General features: G+C 47.4%; 1 long non-coding RNA gene across 1 annotated transcript; it reads left to right on the top strand.

The window, feature by feature from the left end:
* The first annotated feature begins 7,919 nt into the window (after positions 1 to 7,919).
* LOC144726271 (uncharacterized) lies at positions 7,920 to 14,316 on the top strand. Its single transcript, XR_013587257.1, has 2 exons — positions 7,920 to 8,186; positions 13,700 to 14,316. It is a non-coding gene; the product is annotated as an uncharacterized LOC144726271 (long non-coding RNA).
* Positions 14,317 to 19,004: the final 4,688 nt, after the last annotated feature.

The raw sequence follows: 19,004 nt of genomic DNA, 5'->3' as shown, positions 1-19,004 counted from the left end.
TCATCATCATCATCACCACCACCACCATAATCATCATCATCACCACCACCATAATCATCATCACCACCACCATAATCATCATCATCACCACCACCACCACCACCAATATCGTCATCATCACCACCACCACCATAATCATCATCATCATCACCATCACCATAATCATCATCATCATCACCACCACCACCATAATCATCATCATCACCACCACCACCATAATCATCATTATCATCACCACCACCATTATCGTCATCATTACCACCACCACCATAATCATCATTATCATCACCACCACCATAATCATCATCATCATCACCACCACCACCACCACCATAATCATCATCATCACCATCACCATAATCATCATCATCACCAGCAACACCACCATTATCGTCATCATCACCACCACCACCATAATCGTCATCATCACCACCACAACCATAATCATCACCACCACCACCACCACCATAATCATCATCATCATCACCATAATCATCATCATCACCAGCACCACCACCATTATCGTCATCACCACCACCACCACCATAATAATCATCATCACCACCACCACCATAATCATCATCATCACCACCACCACCACCACCATAATCATCATCATCACCACCACCACCACCATAATTGTCATCATCACCACCACCACCATAATCATCACCACCACCACCACCATTATCGTCATCATCACCACCACCACCATAATCGTCATCATCACCACCACCACCATAATCATCACCACCACCACCACCACCACCACCACCACCACAATCATCACCACCACCACCACCACCATAATCATCATCATCACCACCACCATAATTGTCATCATCACCACCACCACCACCATAATCATCACCACCACCATAATCATCATCATCACCACCACCACCATAATCATCATCATCACCACCACCACCACCATAATCATCATCATCACCACCACCACCACCATAATCATCATCATCACCACCACCACCATAATCGTCATCATCACCACCACCACCATAATCATCACCACCACCACCACCACCACCATAATCATCACCACCACCACCACCACCATAATCATCATCATCACCACCACCACCATAATTGTCATCATCACCACCACCACCATAATCATCACCACCACCACCACCATTATCGTCATCATCACCACCACCACCATAATCGTCATCATCACCACCACCACCATAATCATCACCACCACCACCACCACCACCATAATCATCACCACCACCACCACCACCATAATCATCATCATCACCACCATAATCGTCATCATCACCACCACCACCACCATAATCATTACCACCACCACCACCACCATAATCATCACCACCACCACCACCACCACCATAATCATCATCATCACCACCACCACCATAATTGTCATCATCACCACCACCACCATAATCATCACCAGCACCACCACCACCATAATCATCATCATCACCATCACCATAATCATCATCATCACCACCACCACCACCACCATAATCATCACCACCACCACCACCACCACCACCATTATCGTCATCATCACCACCACCATAATCATCATCATCATCACCACCACCATAATCATCATCATCACCACCACCACCACCACCATAATCATCATCATCACCATCACCATAATCATCATCATCATCACCACCACCACCACCACCATAATCATCATCATCACCACCACCACCATAATCATCATCATCATCACCACCACCACCATTATCGTCATCATCACCAGCACCACCATAATCATCATCATCACCACCACCATAATTGTCATCATCACCACCACCACCATAATCATCACCACCACCACCATTATCGTCATCATCACCACCACCACCATAATCGTCATCATCACCACCACCACCATAATCATCACCACCACCACCACCACCACCATAATCATCACCACCACCACCACCATAATCATCATCATCACCACCATAATCGTCATCATCACCACCACCACCATAATCATCACCACCACCACCATAATCATCACCACCACCACCACCATAATCATCATCATCACCACCACCACCACCATAATTGTCATCATCACCACCACCACCACCACCATAATCATCACCACCACCACCACCACCACCATAATGATCATCATCACCATCACCATAATCATCATCATCACCACCACCACCACCACCATAATCATCACCACCACCACCACCACCACCATTATCGTCATCATCACCACCACCACCATAATCATCATCATCATCACCACCACCATAATCATCATCATCACCACCACCACCACCACCATAATCATCATCATCATCACCATAATCATCATCATCATCATCACCACCACCACCATAATCATCATCATCACCACCACCACCATAATCATCATCATCATCACCACCACCACCATTATCGTCATCATCACCAGCACCACCATAATCATCATCATCATCACCACCACCATAATCATCATCATCACCACCACCACCATAATCATCATCATCATCACCATCACCATAATCATCATCATCACCAGCACCACCACCATTATCATCATCATCACCACCACCACCATAATCATCATCATCACCACCACCACCATAATCATCATCATCACCACCACCACCATAATCATCATCATCACCACCACCATAATCATCATCATCACCAGCACCACCACCATTATCGTCATCATCACCACCACCACCATAATCGTCATCATCACCACCACCACCATAATCATCATCATCACCAGCACCACCACCATTATCGTCATCATCACCACCACCACCATAATCATCACCACCACCACCACCATAATCATCATCATCACCACCACCACCATAATCATCATCATCACCACCACCACCATAATCATCATCATCACCACCACCACCATAATCATCATCATCACCACCACCACCATAATCATCATCATCACCAGCACCACCACCATTATCGTCATCATCACCACCACCATAATCGTCATCATCACCACCACCATAAACATCACCACCACCACCACCATAATCATCACCACCATAATCATCACCACCACCACCACCACTATAATCATCATCATCATCATCACCACGTTACGATTCAGGTCTTCTTCTTGTTACACCGGCGGCTCATCCTTCAAGGACCTGTCTCAGAGTCGGTCTGGTCACCACACGACGATCGTCTAGCTCTGGATTTTGATACACAACAACAAAGATCCCGCTTATAGCCCGAACAAACTGTTTGGGCAAGGGCTGCTACCGAGTAGCACTTATGAATGCCAACACGACACACGAGGGGGTGTGGTTGCCAACACCACGCCCGGCCGCCTTTGTCTCCCCAGTGCTGGTGCTTATACACACAACACCAGGTACTCATTTAAGGCCGAATCGACCTAGGGGAGGCCCATGATCGGTTCAGATATTCGCCACCGTTAATGATCGAATCTCTCCGTAGCGCAGTGCACTAACCACTAACGCCACTGCTCCGCACATTGTATCACACATTCATACATGTGTATAGACCCATAAACAGACACACATTCACAAAGAGACACACTCACACACGCACATGTACAGTCACGAACACTTGCACGCATAGACACGCTAGCACTCACATGAATTCGACCTGGCACGAGAATCTAACCCAGGGCCCATCTCCATCGCGGCTGGTGAGCAGACATCCAACAAAGCCAAAGGTACCCCGTATAGCCTGCATGGGCTGTTAGGGCAAGTGCTGCGTTAGCGAGCACGTGAGGAGGGGCTCGTGGGACCAGTACCACCACGCCCGGCCGTCTTTGTCTCCCCACTTGCCGGTGGTTACACACCGCACCGGGTACGCTCATCCAGAGAGAGACCCAGAACCAATTCTGATCTTCGCCACTGATGTTGGCCGTGAATCAGGAATCTGACTCGGGTTGCCCGGGATGGAAGTGCACTGCATATCAGAGGTGTGGACTCGAGTCATGTGACTTGGACTCGAGTCAGACTCGAGTCATGAATTTGATGACTTGCGACTCGACTTGGACTTGCATAACAATGACTTTGTCCCACCTATGAGATGTGGACTCGAGTCATGTGACTTGGACTCGAGTCAGACTCGAGTCATGAATTTGATGACTTGCGACTCGACTTGGACTTGCATAACAATGACTTTGTCCCACCTATGAGATGTGGACTCGAGTCATGTGACTTGGACTCGAGTCAGACTCGAGTCATGAATTTGATGACTTGCGACTCGACTTGGACTTGCATAACAATGACTTTGTCCCACCTATGAGATGTGGACTCGAGTCATGTGACTTGGACTCGAGTCAGACTCGAGTCATGAATTTGATGACTTGCGACTCGACTTGGACTTGCATAACAATGACTTTGTCCCACCTATGAGATGTGGACTCGAGTCATGTGACTTGGACTCGAGTCAGACTCGAGTCATGAATTTGATGACTTGCGACTCGACTTGGACTTGCATAACAATGACTTTGTCCCACCTATGAGATGTGGACTCGAGTCATGTGACTTGGACTCGAGTCAGACTCGAGTCATGAATTTGATGACTTGCGACTCGACTTGGACTTGCATAACAATGACTTTGTCCCACCTATGAGATGTGGACTCGAGTCATGTGACTTGGACTCGAGTCAGACTCGAGTCATGAATTTGATGACTTGCGACTCTACTTGGACTTGCATAACAATGACTTTGTCCCACCTCTGCTGCATATACACAGGTACACACATTGATAAGCTAAACGTCGCAATGCAATTAAGCGCACTTCGTTGTTTGATGTGTTTATCCACTCTCCCGCAGCAGAACGTTAACAATCACACACGCAAATATAAACTCACGTGGACTACGAGAATTCATACAAAGACAAAGGTCCCCCGTATAGCCTGACCAGACTGTTGGGGCAAGTGCTGTTAGCGAACACCTATGAAAGCCAGAACGGTACACGAGGGGGTGGGTGGCCAGAACCACGCCCGACCGCCTTTGTCTCCCCAGTGGCGATGTTTACTGCACACCGTATCAGGTACTCATTTGAGGCTGAGTCGACCTAGGGGACGCCCGGGATCGGTTCAGATAATCGTCACTGGGTGTTGACCGTGAGAGGGAATCGAACTCGGGTTCGCTGGGTCCGTAGTGCTAACCGCTACACCATCGCTCGGCAGGCACGGCACACACCTACACACACCTACACACTCCTACACACACCTACACACACACCTACACACACCTACACACACTCCTAAACACACCTACACACACATACACACACCTACACACACCTACACACACTCCTACACACACACCTACACACACCGACACACACACACCTACACACACCTACACACACCTACACACACACCTACACACACCTACACACACACCTACACACACCTACACACACTCCTACACACACACCTGCACACACATACACACACCTACAAACTACACACACAGCTACACACACCTACACACACCGACACACACACACCTACACACACCTACACACACACCTACACACACCTACACACACACACCGACACACACCTACACACACCGACACACACCTACACACACACCTACACACACACACCTACACACACACCTACACACACGTGCAGAGAACAACCCATCTCGCTCTTTTTCCATTGCACTGCTGGATGGAGGCCACCCCACGCCGCATCGATCATGGGAATTATTCAAATTAAGTTTGAATCATGGGAATGCTGGACCATACTTCACTTCACCGTGCTGGTCAGTGCGGCTTTGGTGAAAGACGAGAGACCCAGCAAGCGAGGTCAGGCTTAGACATCACTCGCCACCGATGTTAGCCGTGGTCGGGAATTGAACTCAGGTAGCCGGGTTCACAGCGCCGGTGCGCTATCCATCACCGCTCCACCCCATATAAATGTCAGCGAGCACCTATCACACACACACTCACTCACACACTGGCGTGTGGGGCAGCTTTGGTAGGCATTCCAGAATTAGTCTCCAAGACGACCCTGCCTGCCACGTGCGTGTGTGTGGGCGTATGCACGTGTCATCTACACACACGGACACACACACATGTATACAAAGACAAAGATCCCCCCCTGTAGCTTAGACAGACTATTGAGGCAAGTGCTGTTTAATCTTAATTTTGGAGCTTTCGTGACTGCAGGAATTATTCTGTCTATAGTTTTCTGGTTAGATTTTTTGTTGCTATTTCATTTATACCTGATGATGATTGCTTGTGTTGCAATCGAAACGTCGTATGCTATTATTTAATTTATTATTTTATCTTTATACGTGACTTTACCGAAAGAACCAAAGAATAAGTGCTGTTTAGTTGAGCGCCAATGAAGGCCGGCACGCCACCCCCGTACCTGATGTTTTACACACACCGCACCAGGAGAGGTTCAGGCCCGGTTCACATATTCGTCACTGGTGTTGGCCGCGAGCGGGAATTGAACTCAGGTTGCCTGGTTCGTGCAGCTGTGCGCTAACCAACGCGTGTGTCTTCTTGGTTCTTTCCGTAAAGTGACGTAGAAGGGAAAACATAAAATAATAAAAATAAAACATAATCAAATACAATTATCGCGACGTTTCGGCCACAACGCAATTAGCCGTCCTCAGGTGAAGAACAGGTCCGTCGGAAAGACAGCGTCTGAATTTGCCATAAATATGCTAAAATCCTCTGTTGATATGCAAATTCATTTGTCAAGGCGCCCTTCCTCCTCTAACCCAGCTTAAATATGCGCTGTCAAGCTTGGTGGTGTTCATTCAGACGCTGTCTTTCCGACAGATCTGTTCTTCACCTGAGGACGGCTGCTTGCGTTGTGGCCGAAACGTCGTGAGAATTATTTGATTATGTTTTATTTTTACTATTTCCCTTCTACGACTTTACCGAAAGAACCAAGAAGATGAATCCCTGCAGTCACGAAAGCTTTAAATCGAAATTCAACGCGTATGTGTATGAGAATGGATTTATTATTTTACAAAATTTAGCGAATGTTGTCTTGAGGGTGAGTAGGCCTTCGCTGAGTCTGTGGATTGGGCAGACTTCTAGGATGTTGGTGCATGGTTTGCTCCACCCCACAAGCATATAAGGGGCTTGTTCTTAAATGGTGACTTAAAGCTTTCGTGACTGCAGGGATTCATATTCTGTGGGTCTTTCGGTAAAGTCACTTAGATAGGTTCAAAGAAAATAACGAAAAAACTACGACGTTTCGATCGCGACACAAGCGGTCGTCGTCAGGAAAAGGAGGTTTGCCTCTAAAGGCAAACTGTTTATAAAGGTTTTAGATGTGCGTAGCCCAAGTGTCATCAGCATGTGCGGGGCAGCTGATGTTAAGGTAAGTGATGGTACTCTAGAGGGCAACGATGGCGCTGGTCATGGGCTTCCACCAACAAAGGGCTACTGCTAGTGGTGATGGTAGTAGTGGGCAGTGATGGTCACGGTGGTGGGCTTCCACCAATTAAAGGGCTTCCAGGTCTAAAATGGAAACATGACAGCCAGTTATGACTTCAACTGATTGATAACGTCCTTCCAGTGATTGCTGAGTTTGTATCTATCTTCTCGGGCTTGATCTTGTGCCTCATTGGTGGAGGTTGAACCTGTTGAGAGTTGACCACTCCTTCCTGGGGAGGTTGTGTGGGGGTAGTAATGAGGTACTTATTTGCCAGGTCCAGTGACTCTCATTCTTGTGTCCAGGTGAGATTTGTATTTAAGTCGTGAGTGGCTGGGTCTTTCCAAATCGACTTTCTCGAGGGGGAGACACCATCTTTGGTGGGTTGAAGAGGTCCTCGTGGAGCGACAGGTGTGCGGCGTTGTGGACTTTTTCAACCATTTTCTGGGTTATTGCGAGTCTCCGGATATGTGGGGGTGGGGGGGAGTGATGTTTGCCAGGAGGACAGGGAGCCAGGGAAGAGGGGTGAATGGTAGTGTGCCAGTGACAATGCGCATGGTGGTGTTTGGCTGTGCGATGACCTTGACCTGACAGGTGCACAGTGTTCTGCTACTGAGAACGAGAGTGCTCGTGATGTGGTATGGAGGAGCGTGGTGGTAGCGGTGCCCCATGTTGAGACAGCTTGTTTGGGGATGAGGTTGTTCCTGGTTTTGATCTTGGCTGCTGTTGTCCGCAGGTCCTCCCGGAAGCTGAGTGACCTCTCCAGGGTCACCCCGAGGTATGTGGGGGTGGGGTGGTGCTGTAGCTTGTGGTTGTTCGTCTGGATGTTGAGCTCTTTATTGGCCTTCGCGTTGTAGAGGTGGAATACACTGGGCACAGTTTTTGCAGGGCTTGGTTGAAGTCGCCATGTGTTGCAGTGTTGTTCGAGTTTTTCTGTATCCTCGTTTAGGGTCTGATCCAGGGTGTCGAAGTTGGGAGCTTGCGTTGCCAGACAGATGTCGTCAGCGTATATTAATGCTTGGGATGTGGTTTCTGGGTGGTCATTCGTGTGGAGGCTGAAAATAATGGGGGCCAGCACTGGGCCTTGAGAGAAACCGTTGGAATGTATCTTCCACGTGCGCTTTGTCTCTCCAAGCTGAACTCTGAAACGTCTATTTCTCAGTAGTTGCTGTGATCATTTTGATTGCCCAGTCGGGGAGGGACCGCGACAGCTTCAGGAGGAGGCCAGTGCGCAGAGGTCGCAAACGGGTTTTGATTCCTTACCCGTACCCGGCCGCACCAGGGTCGCAAACGGGTACCCGTACCCGTACCCGGCCGTACCCGTACCCCTACCCGTACCCGGCCGGGTACGGATAGGGAACAGGTATCGGGTACCTGATTGCGACCTCTGGGATGAAACCATGTTGCAGGCGCGGGTGGGTTGATTCTAGGAACTTGAATTGTGAGAAGAGACAAGACGTTGGGAAATGAGTGACAAACAGTTACTCACCAGTGACTCACGGTCTACCCGTACCCGGCCTTACCAGGGTCGCAAACGGGTACCCGTACCCGGTCGGGTATGGGTAGCCGGGTATCGGGTAGGGTACGGGTATCGGGTACCCGGTTGCGACCTCTGCCAGTGCGCCAGACGGTATCATGGGCGGCTGTGAGGTCGAGGAAGACAGCTCCTGTGTTCAGGCTTTTCTGGAAGACATTTTAGATGTAAGTGGTGAGGGCCGGAACCTGTTCTGCTGTGCTGCGGCCCTTGTGGAAATATGAGAACGGAGAAAGAGGAATACGTGGATTAGAGAACATACACCAGTTAGAGAGATCACATTGACTGCTATAAACAGACTTGGGCAGGACACGTCAAGGCTAGAAGGGATCGTGGACGGTGGTCAAGACTAATTATGGAGTGGGAGACAAAGGAGAGAACACACAGCCAAGTGAATTGTATTTAACCAAGATGAGTTACCTGGTGGGGCATTAGTCTGCCGGTAGGGGTGTGTGATTATTGCTGCGGTGCGTATAATCCCAATTGAGTCATTTGCGGTGGATTGTAATTTTAGAATTTGGCAGATTTGTCGCTTGACGCCGGCACAATAATGACCTCCTCTTGCGAATGACATCAGGGGATCTTTAACGTCCACTGTGAGTGAAGAAGGCGGTGCGTGCAACATGATTACTGTATTACCGTAATTACAAACGCGGATCTTCTTGGTTCTTTCGGTAAAGTCACGTAGAAGGGAAATAATAAAATAAAAAAAATTCAACATAATAAAATATCTTATATGTTGTGGCTGTATCGAAGAATGCTGAAAATCCCATGGACAGCCAAAACCACCAATACACAAGTTCTGCAAGATATGGGCACTGACAGGCAACTGCTGAAGACCATCATTAGCAGGAAGTGTTACTACCTAGCAGAGGTGGGACAAAGTCATTGTTATGCAAGTCCAAGTCGAGTCGCAAGTCATCAAATTCATGACTCGAGTCTGACTCGAGTCCAAGTCACATGACTCGAGTCCACATCTCAGAGGTGGGACAAAGTCATTGTTATGCAAGTCCAAGTCGAGTCGCAAGTCATCAAATTCATGACTCGAGTCTGACTCGAGTCCAAGTCACATGACTCGAGTCCACATCTCAGAGGTGGGACAAAGTCATTGTTATGCAAGTCCAAGTCGAGTCGCAAGTCATCAAATTCATGACTCGAGTCTGACTCGAGTCCAAGTCACATGACTCGAGTCCACACCTCTGCTACCTAGGCCACATTGCCCGAAACGACCACAAATACCAGCTATTAAAGCAAATCCTGGAAGGAAAAATCGAAGGGAAAAAACGACCAGGACGGCCAAAAACGACATGGCTCAGTGACATCAAAACATGGCGACAATTAACAACAGCAGCACAAACTCTACACGCCGTGCTAGACCGGGACCAATATCATCGTGAAGTCGCACACGCCGTTAGGCAGCACTAAAGTAGAAGATATTCTTTTATTTTATAATATTTTATATTTTACTTTTATTATTTTATTATTTCCCTTCTACGTGACTTTACCGAAAGAATCAATAAAACATAATAAAATATTATAATATAAAATAATATAATATATTTTATTATGTTTTATTTTTATTATTTTAGTATTTCCCTTCTACGTGACTTTACCGAAAGAACCAAGAAGATGAATCCCTGCAGTCACGAAAGCTTTAAATCGAAATTTTACAAACGCTGAATTAATCAGGGCGGCCACTGGATTTCGAACCGTGAGCCTCTGCAACAACAAGCAGCGTGAGGACAGGGACATCCACCGCAGAGATGCGATGGCTTGGAGAGGCTTTCATCCAGCAGTGGAATGATGATGATGATGACGACGATGTTGTAAATAATCGTATCGGTTTACGTATCATGAACATTATGCATATTTCGTAATCGCTGGATGAGCGCATTGTTACGCGTCTCTAATTTCTAGTGAGACGCTCAGAGCAAAGACGGCCATACTCTACCGCCTCCTTGCGGCTAAGTCGACCTGGAGTCCGACAGAGGGGAAGGACATTGTTTACTGGCTTATAGAACTTACTCCTCAGGGCGCATTGGTGGCGATGTGTATACAGGGGTCGTGGTTCGATCCCGATCGCGACCCTGTCGCCTGCTGATGTATATTTGTAGTCTGCGTGTCTCTCTCTCTCTCATCATCATCACGGTGGCTAGGATATGTTAACTACCTCGCCTGGTATACAGGAGGTCGTGGGTTCGATCCCGATCCTGATCCCGACCCCTGCTGCTTTATATTTGGAGTTTGCGTCTCTCTCTCTCTCTCATCATCATCACGGTGGCTAGGAGATGTTAACTACCTCGTCTGGTATACAGGAGGTCGTGGGTTCGATCCCGATCCCGAGCCTGACGCCTGCTGTTGTATATTTGGAGTTTGCGTGTCTCCCTCTCATCATCATCACGGTGGCTAGGAGATGTTAACTACCTCGCCTGGTATACAGGAAGTCGTGGGTTCGATCCCGACCCTGACGTCTGCTGCTGTATATTTGGAGTTTGCGTGTCTCTCTCTCTCATCATCATCACGGTGGCTAGGAGATGTTAACTACCTCGCCTGGTATACAGGGGGTCGTGGGTTCAATCCCAAAATATGATAATTGTTTTTTTTACCCTTCTATCTGGCAACAAAACTGACACCTTTTTTACAAGGAGTCATGTTTGCATAGACCACAATACCTGCAGTCATAATGCAAACAAAAAACATAACTCTGATAATGTGCACTGTCCTTGATGTTGATTGGTCCACACCCGAGACAGCTTTCCTTAGAGCCTAGTCTCACATGGGTTGGACCAGATGACGCCAAAAGGCGCACAACTCAAAGACAATGCACCATCAGAGTTTGAGAGCTCGGGTTAAGCATTTACACCATTGGAACCTCATTTGCCAGTTAAAAATATGATAATTGTTTTTTACCCTTCTATCTGGCAACAAAACTGACACCTTTTTGTTTACAAGGAGTCATGTTTGCATTGACCACAATACCTGCAGTCGGAATGCAAGCAAAAAACACAACTCTGATAATGTATGCACTGTCCTTGAAATTGATTGGTCCACACCCGAGACAGCTTTCCTTAGAGCCTAGTCTCACATGGTGTTGCGCCTTTTGGCGTCATCTGGTCGTTTCGGCGTCATCTGGTCCAACACCATGTGAGACTAGGCTCTAAAGAAAGCTGTCTCGGGTGTGGACCAATCAACTTCAAGGACAGTGCATACATTATCAGAGTTATGTTTTTTATTTGCATTCCGACTGCAGGTATTGTGGTCAATGCAAACATGACTCCTTGTAAACAAAAAGGTGTCAGTTTTGTTGCCAGATAAAAGGGTAAAAAAAACAATTATCTCTAGAGGGTAGTTGACCGACTCACCCACACCAGCCACACTCATTGCAATATGAGGAAGTAACCCGCCCCCACCGGACATCTGTAACAAAAAAGAGCTTCATAGCTCATCGGATTCCTCCAGTCTAGATACAGATTCTGATGAAATATTCTGATTCTGATTCTAAATAGAGATTCTGAGGCTGAACCCATACACTTTAACCCACCGCGCGCAAACATCACACAGACCGACCGACTGTGGTGTAACCCATTCCCACTGCTGTGTGGACATATGTGGTTGGGATGAGGGTTGGCGTGGGGCTGGGATGGTTAATAAACTCGCAGTTGTTTGAACTGCCACACCGGGAGATCGCATCGAAACGGTGCGATCTCTGGGTTGCAAGTAAAGTGCTGTAAGTGACGACTACATGAAGCCACAGAATCAACAGTACGGGACACAATTTTTGTGTGAAACATTTGCCTGCGGTTTCGGATTGTAACTCCATATCCATCATCGCTTCAGAGATACTGTTAAACACATATCGCACATGTAAAACAGGTATTTATCAGTCCGTTTCTGGGTGTGGTTGTGGTTATTCGACCATACTTCACCACGCTGGTTAAGTGCGTGTTGGTAATTCCCACCCGGGGACCAAACATGCGGAGAGACAGAGTTGTATGTATGTTGAACTTATTTCGCATCGTACAAAGTCAAATGTACCCACTCACCTACTCACTAAGCTACTCATTCCATTCACCTACTTGTCCACGCAATCACCCCCTCACTCAAGACTCCCTCAAGCTCTCTGCCTCTGCGTCTACTACACCTCTGGTACAGTACTGCCACTCTGGGTGCACGGTACTGGCTGTGATGCATTGTTGTACGGATGTGTGTTGAACTTCTTTCGCACAATACGTAGCCAACCGTGCTTATTTGAGGTGCGGGGGAAGGACAACAAACTAAACACGAAAAGTATTTCTCAAGAAATTAGTTTTTAATCTGGACTTTAAAGTGCATAGCTCCAGTGGCTTCCTAATATTGGAAGAGCGTTCCAGACGGCCGCAAAAGTGCATCTGAAAGCGCGCTATGCAGTGACCGTCTTTGTTGGTGATTTCGAAAAGTTTACTGGTTTGGCCATGTTTGTTTGTTGTAGTACGGAGTAAGACTGATGGCCTTAATCTAAGTTGTCTTGTGGTTGTTGTTGTTGTTTGACTTGCATCCCACTGGGATTTTTGCACACAGCGTTGGTGTGCGGTGTTTTTTTCTGCAATATTTTGCTGTCTTTTCTTGGATTTCTGTTTGCACTTAGTTACATATATTCATTTTAAGATGTTTTCTTGTTCATGTTTTTGTTTGTTGCGGTTGCACCCGATTCAAGAGCCGAATGGCTCACAGGGCTACACCTAATAAATGAACTTGAACTTGTCCGATGCCCCCCACAGCAGTGGATACAGCTGCACTGCCCTCTGCTGCCCAGCACACGAACCCGGGCAGCCGCCGAAAACAACCTCCATGCCAAATGTTGACGGCCGCCTATTCAAGTAATATCCAGGCTTAAGCCTGCTTAGCTTATGATGTGATCGTTTGTTTGTTTGTTTGAGCAGCAAGGCCAGTGGTGGCTACGCACATGGCCTGTAATCCAGCCCTTTGGAGAGAGCGATGGTTGATGGATCACACTCAAATGTTGTGGAATTCCCTTCCCCTTGGGCGTCGAGGAGGAGGTGCAAAACCTGGCTGGCCAGGAGAACCCGGTACAAGAAAGTTTTGACTTCACCTGTTCCATCTCTATGGATAAGTTGTCTTGTGGTTGTTGTTGGTTGTTGACTTGCATCCCACTGGGATTTTTGCACACAGCGTTGGTGTACGGTGATTTTTTTCTGCAATATTTTTCCGTCTTTTCTTGGATTTTCTGTTTGCACTTAGTCACATATTCACTTTAAGATGTTTTTTTGTTCATGTTTTTGTTTGTTGCGGTTGCACCCGATTCAAGAGCCGAATGGCTCACAGGGCTATACCTAATAAATAAACTTCAACTTGAATACAATGTATCTCCCTCTCACGCATTGGGTTTCTCTTTAATTGGCCGAAACACCTTCATATATAAAGGACATCAGAGCTTGAGCAATTGTTGGTAGCGTGTGGCTGCTGCCTCCTCCGCTTATCTGTGGTTCCTCCTCGCGCCCCTGATTCCTTCCCTCCCTCTCTCTACGACAGCGAGTGGTATAAGTTGACGTCATTATACTGTAATTATATAGTGCATTCCAGATGATTTGGTCATAGGCACTGACAGCAACATTTGTGCAAATGAATGTCAGCTTTTCCGTGATCATAAAGTTTCCGAAATATTTGGCTCAGCTCATTGCCTAAGAATGAGCAATACATTTGCGAAGAATCTGTAAACTTTCTTCGCCCATTCTAGATTTGAAGCTTTCGTGACTGCAATGATTCATATTCTCAGGTTTTTTCGGTAAAGTCACGTAGGTAAAACATTAAAAGTAATGAAAGTAAAATAAAACAAAACAAAAATAAAAATAAAATTCACGACGTTTCGGAGGCAACACAAGTCTCCGTCATCAGGTGGGACCGTCACAGCCAGATGTTTTACCTACGTGACTTTACCGAAAAAACCTGAGAATATTTCTTCGCCCATATTTGTGTTTTTTTTTTTCAGAGGATGCGACCTGATCTGGAGAGCGGGCAAAACGTATTTAACGGGCAGGACTAATATCTCAATGACCACCCCCTCACTGCCATCTGCGAGTAGCAAAGATATGGACATTGAGCTGTCACTGCTGATAAGACACTGCAGTTTTGACACCGATCCTGGGCTTTCTTTGTCTTGAAACAATGCTGGTGAAATGATGCCACTCCCAGAAGACCGTCCGTGCGACCAGTGGGTTATGTAATAAAATATGTTTTTATGCCCAGAGACGGATATATAAAGGAAACATCGTCTTGCTTATTTATTTAGAAAATTACCGAGTGGGGGTGTCGTACTCTGCACCATGAACTCGACGACACAAGGAGTACTATTCCTGACCACGGCCAACATCAATGGCAGTGGCGAGTGATCTTCTCACCGGTTCCAAGGCCTCCCCACCTTCAACTTTCTTCCTACCCCACCCGCCAGCCGCTCATCTGCCGTGACTTCCACTGCCCTCACTGACCAGGTGTGCTGAAGTATCGTCAACTGACCACCATGATCCACACGGCGAGCTGGATCATCGTGGGGGACGTCTTCATCCAGGAGTGTACTGAAGCTGGACAGGCTGTACAGAATAAGAGTTTTAATACTGCAGGAAATCCGATGAGCTGTAAAGCACTTTTCAGTAGAGGCAGGTCAAAACGTTACGAGAACAAATGATTAAAAAAACAATAGGAGTGCAAAGTATAGGAAAGGTAAGCACATCACTTAAAATATATGCTAATTAAACTAAACTATTGTTTACCTATGAGACCTTCTTTACCAGTGGCAAAAATATAGTAGGGTTTTACCCTTTAAACTGGTACAAAACTGACACCTTTATACAAGGCATCATGTTTGCAATAACCGCAACACAAGCAGTCAAAATGCAAACAAAAATAAACAACTCTGATAATGATATGCACTGTCCTTGAAGTTGATTGGTCCACACCCGAGACAGCTTTCCTTAGAGCCTAGTCTCCATTGGTGTTTTTGAGTTGTACGCCTTTTGGGTGTCATCTGGTCCAACACCAATGGAAACTAGGCTCTAAGGAAAGCTGTCTCGGGTGTGGACCAATCAACTTCAAGAACAGTGCATATCATTACCATTATCAGAGTTGTTTATTTTTGTTTGCATTTTGACTGCTTGTGTTACGGTTATTGCAAACATGATGCCTTGTATAAAGGTGTCAGTTTTGTACCAGTTTAAAGGGTAAAAACCTACTACTATTGTTTACCTGAACAGGTAAAGCCCACTGAGCTATTAGCTTGTTTTTCAGAAGCGACTCAATTGGAAAACACATAGTAGCAACCGTCCTGTGAAAACCTGGCAGAGCCCCTCCTAAAAAGAAGGGATATGCAACTCAGCGAGGATTGTATGGGTAGAGTAAACAAATGCAATAATAAATTGTAACAACACATCAATATTAATACTGGTAGGAACCACCTGGTTCCACCAGCCCACAGGGGATTATTGTGTCCGTCCGTCGTGCATCAAAAAATGGAAGGGGTCGGGCTGGGTGGAAAGGGGAGGGTGGGGTGTGCTGGGTGGGGGAGGGTGGGGAGGGGCTGGGTGGGGAGGGGAGGGTGGAGAGGGGCTGGGTGGGGAGGGGCTGGGTGGGGAGGGGAGGGTGGGGGAGGGTGGGGCTGGGTGGGGGGTGGGAGGGGAGGGGCTGGGTGGGGAGGGGAGGGTGGGGGAGGGTGGGGCTGGGTGGGGGGTGGGAGGAGAGGGGCTGGGTGGGGAGGGGCTGGGTGGGGGATGGGAGGGGTGTGGGGCTGAGTGGGGGAGGGGCTGGTCACCCCGTGGTGCCCTTACAAAACCTACTCACGCCGGCTTTGTGCCCGCCCTCACAGTCGGGCATATTTGCAGAATACACCACGCCGCCGTTGACCCTGCAGGCCACTGACCGAGCAAACCCAACGCTCCTACCAGCTCCCTCCGCAGGAGGAATGTGTTCTCTTAGCGAGGAACGTGGAGGGGGTTATATAACTCTGTGCATCATCATTTGCGGTGAACAGACCGCAACTGTGTGCATGGGCTTGGCTGCTGCGGGTGACCGCCAGCTCTAACGACCACCTGAGCGTGTCCTGCCAGTCATTAACGAGCTGCGGAAGCAAAGTGCAAACTTGTAATTAAAACGCCCCGCACAGATCAAAATGACGAATTAAAAGATCTCAAAGAATCGCTTTCGTCATCTTGTTCTCCTGCGGCGTGCGGTCCGCTCGTGCGGTGGTGGCGAGGGCGGGGGATCTGTCCTCCTTGGTTCGTTCCCACCTCACTAATTCCTACCCTGGGCCACGATTGCCACATTCACTCCACACTTCTCAATTGCCTTGCCACCTCCCTGTGTCTTCTTCTCAGAGGTCACAAACGGGTTTTGATTCCTTACCCGTACCCGTACCGCACCAGGGTCGCAAACGGGTACCCGTACCCGTACCCGGCCGTACCCGTACCGTACCCGTACCCGGCCGGGTACGGGTAGGGTACGGGTATTGGGTACCTGATTGCAACCTCTGGGATGAAGCCATGTTGCAGGCGCGGGTGGGTTGATTCTAGAAACTTGAATTGTGAGAAGAGACAAGACGTTGGGAAATGAGTGACAAACGGTGACTCACCAGTGACTCACGGCCTACCCGTACCCGGCCGCACCAGGGTCGCAAACGGCTACCCGTACCCGGCCGGGTACGGGTAGCCGGGTATCGGGTAGGGTACGGGTATCGGGTACCCGTTTGCGACCTCTGCTTCTTCTTCCATTGGGCTCTGCCTCCCTTGGCATTCTCTCTCTCTACACTCACATCTGCCCTGGGCCATCATTTACCACGTCCACGTCACACTCCTTCGCCTCGTCGTTCACCATTTGGAATCACCTCGTCGTTTTCTAGGGCTGCCTCTCGATCTACAACCCTGCCCCGGTGCTTCCACGTTCATCGACTTTATTCCTCCGACAGCGGGTTTTGCTCTCGGGGTTTTCCATCCACGTCCAGAAACACGCGTCTCGATTATTTTGCTGCTATAAATGTCCACATGATAAGCCACTTCATAATAATAGGGGCTTTCTCCCCGTTTTTCTGGCAATAAAACTGAAACCTTTATACAAGGATTCATGTAACTGCATTAACCACAATACTTGCAGTCAAAATGCAAACAAAAAACACTATGATAATATATGCATTATGGGAACCTCATTTGCCAGTAAAAAATATGATAATTGTTTTTTTACCCTTCTATCTGGCAACAACGCGCCTTTTGGCGTCATCTGGTCCAACCCATGTGAGACTAGGCTCTAAGGAAAGCTGTCTCGGGTGTGAACCAATCAACTTCAAGGACAGTGCACATTATCAGAGTTATGTTTTTTGTTTGCATTATGACTGCAGGTATTGCGGTCTATGCAAACATGACTCCTTGTAAAAAGGTGTCAGTTTTGTTGCCAGATAGAAGGGTAAAATACCAATTATAATATATGCATTGTCCTTGAAACTGATTGGTCCACACCAAGGGACGGCTTTCTTTTGAGCCTCCACCCAATTGATGCTCGACCAGAGGACGCCAAAAGGCGCACAGCTCAAAGACAGCGGCACTATCACAGTAACGAGGGCTCGGGGTGAGCATCTACATCATTAGACCTCCTTTGCCAGTAATAATAGAAAACCGTCTCTGGTGTGGACCAATCAGTTTCAAGGACAATGCATATATTTCGATTTAAAGCTTTCGTGACTGCAGGGATTCATCTTCTTGGTTCTTTCGGTAAAGTCACGTAGAAGGGAAGTAATAACATAATAATAAAACTTAATAAAATAATTCTTACGACGTTTCGGCCACGTTTCGAAACGTCGTGAGAATTATTTTAATATGTTTTATTTTTATTATTGTATTACTTCCCTTCTACGTGACCTTACCGAAAGAACCAAGAAAATGCATATATTATCAGAGTATGTTTTTTGTTTGCATTTTGACTGCAAGTATTGTGGTTAATGCAGACATGAATCCTTGTAAAAGGTGTCCGTTTTTTTTGCCAGAAAAACGGGGGAAAACCCCCTATTATTATATTTTGGGTACTGGCAAA

This window comes from Lampetra planeri, chromosome 23 (assembly GCF_965212315.1).
Source record: "Lampetra planeri chromosome 23, kcLamPlan1.2.h2, whole genome shotgun sequence".
Classification (NCBI taxonomy): Eukaryota; Metazoa; Chordata; class Hyperoartia; order Petromyzontiformes; family Petromyzontidae; genus Lampetra; species Lampetra planeri.
Note: the sequence above shows the minus strand (reverse complement) of the source record. Positions and strands in the feature narration are given on the sequence as shown.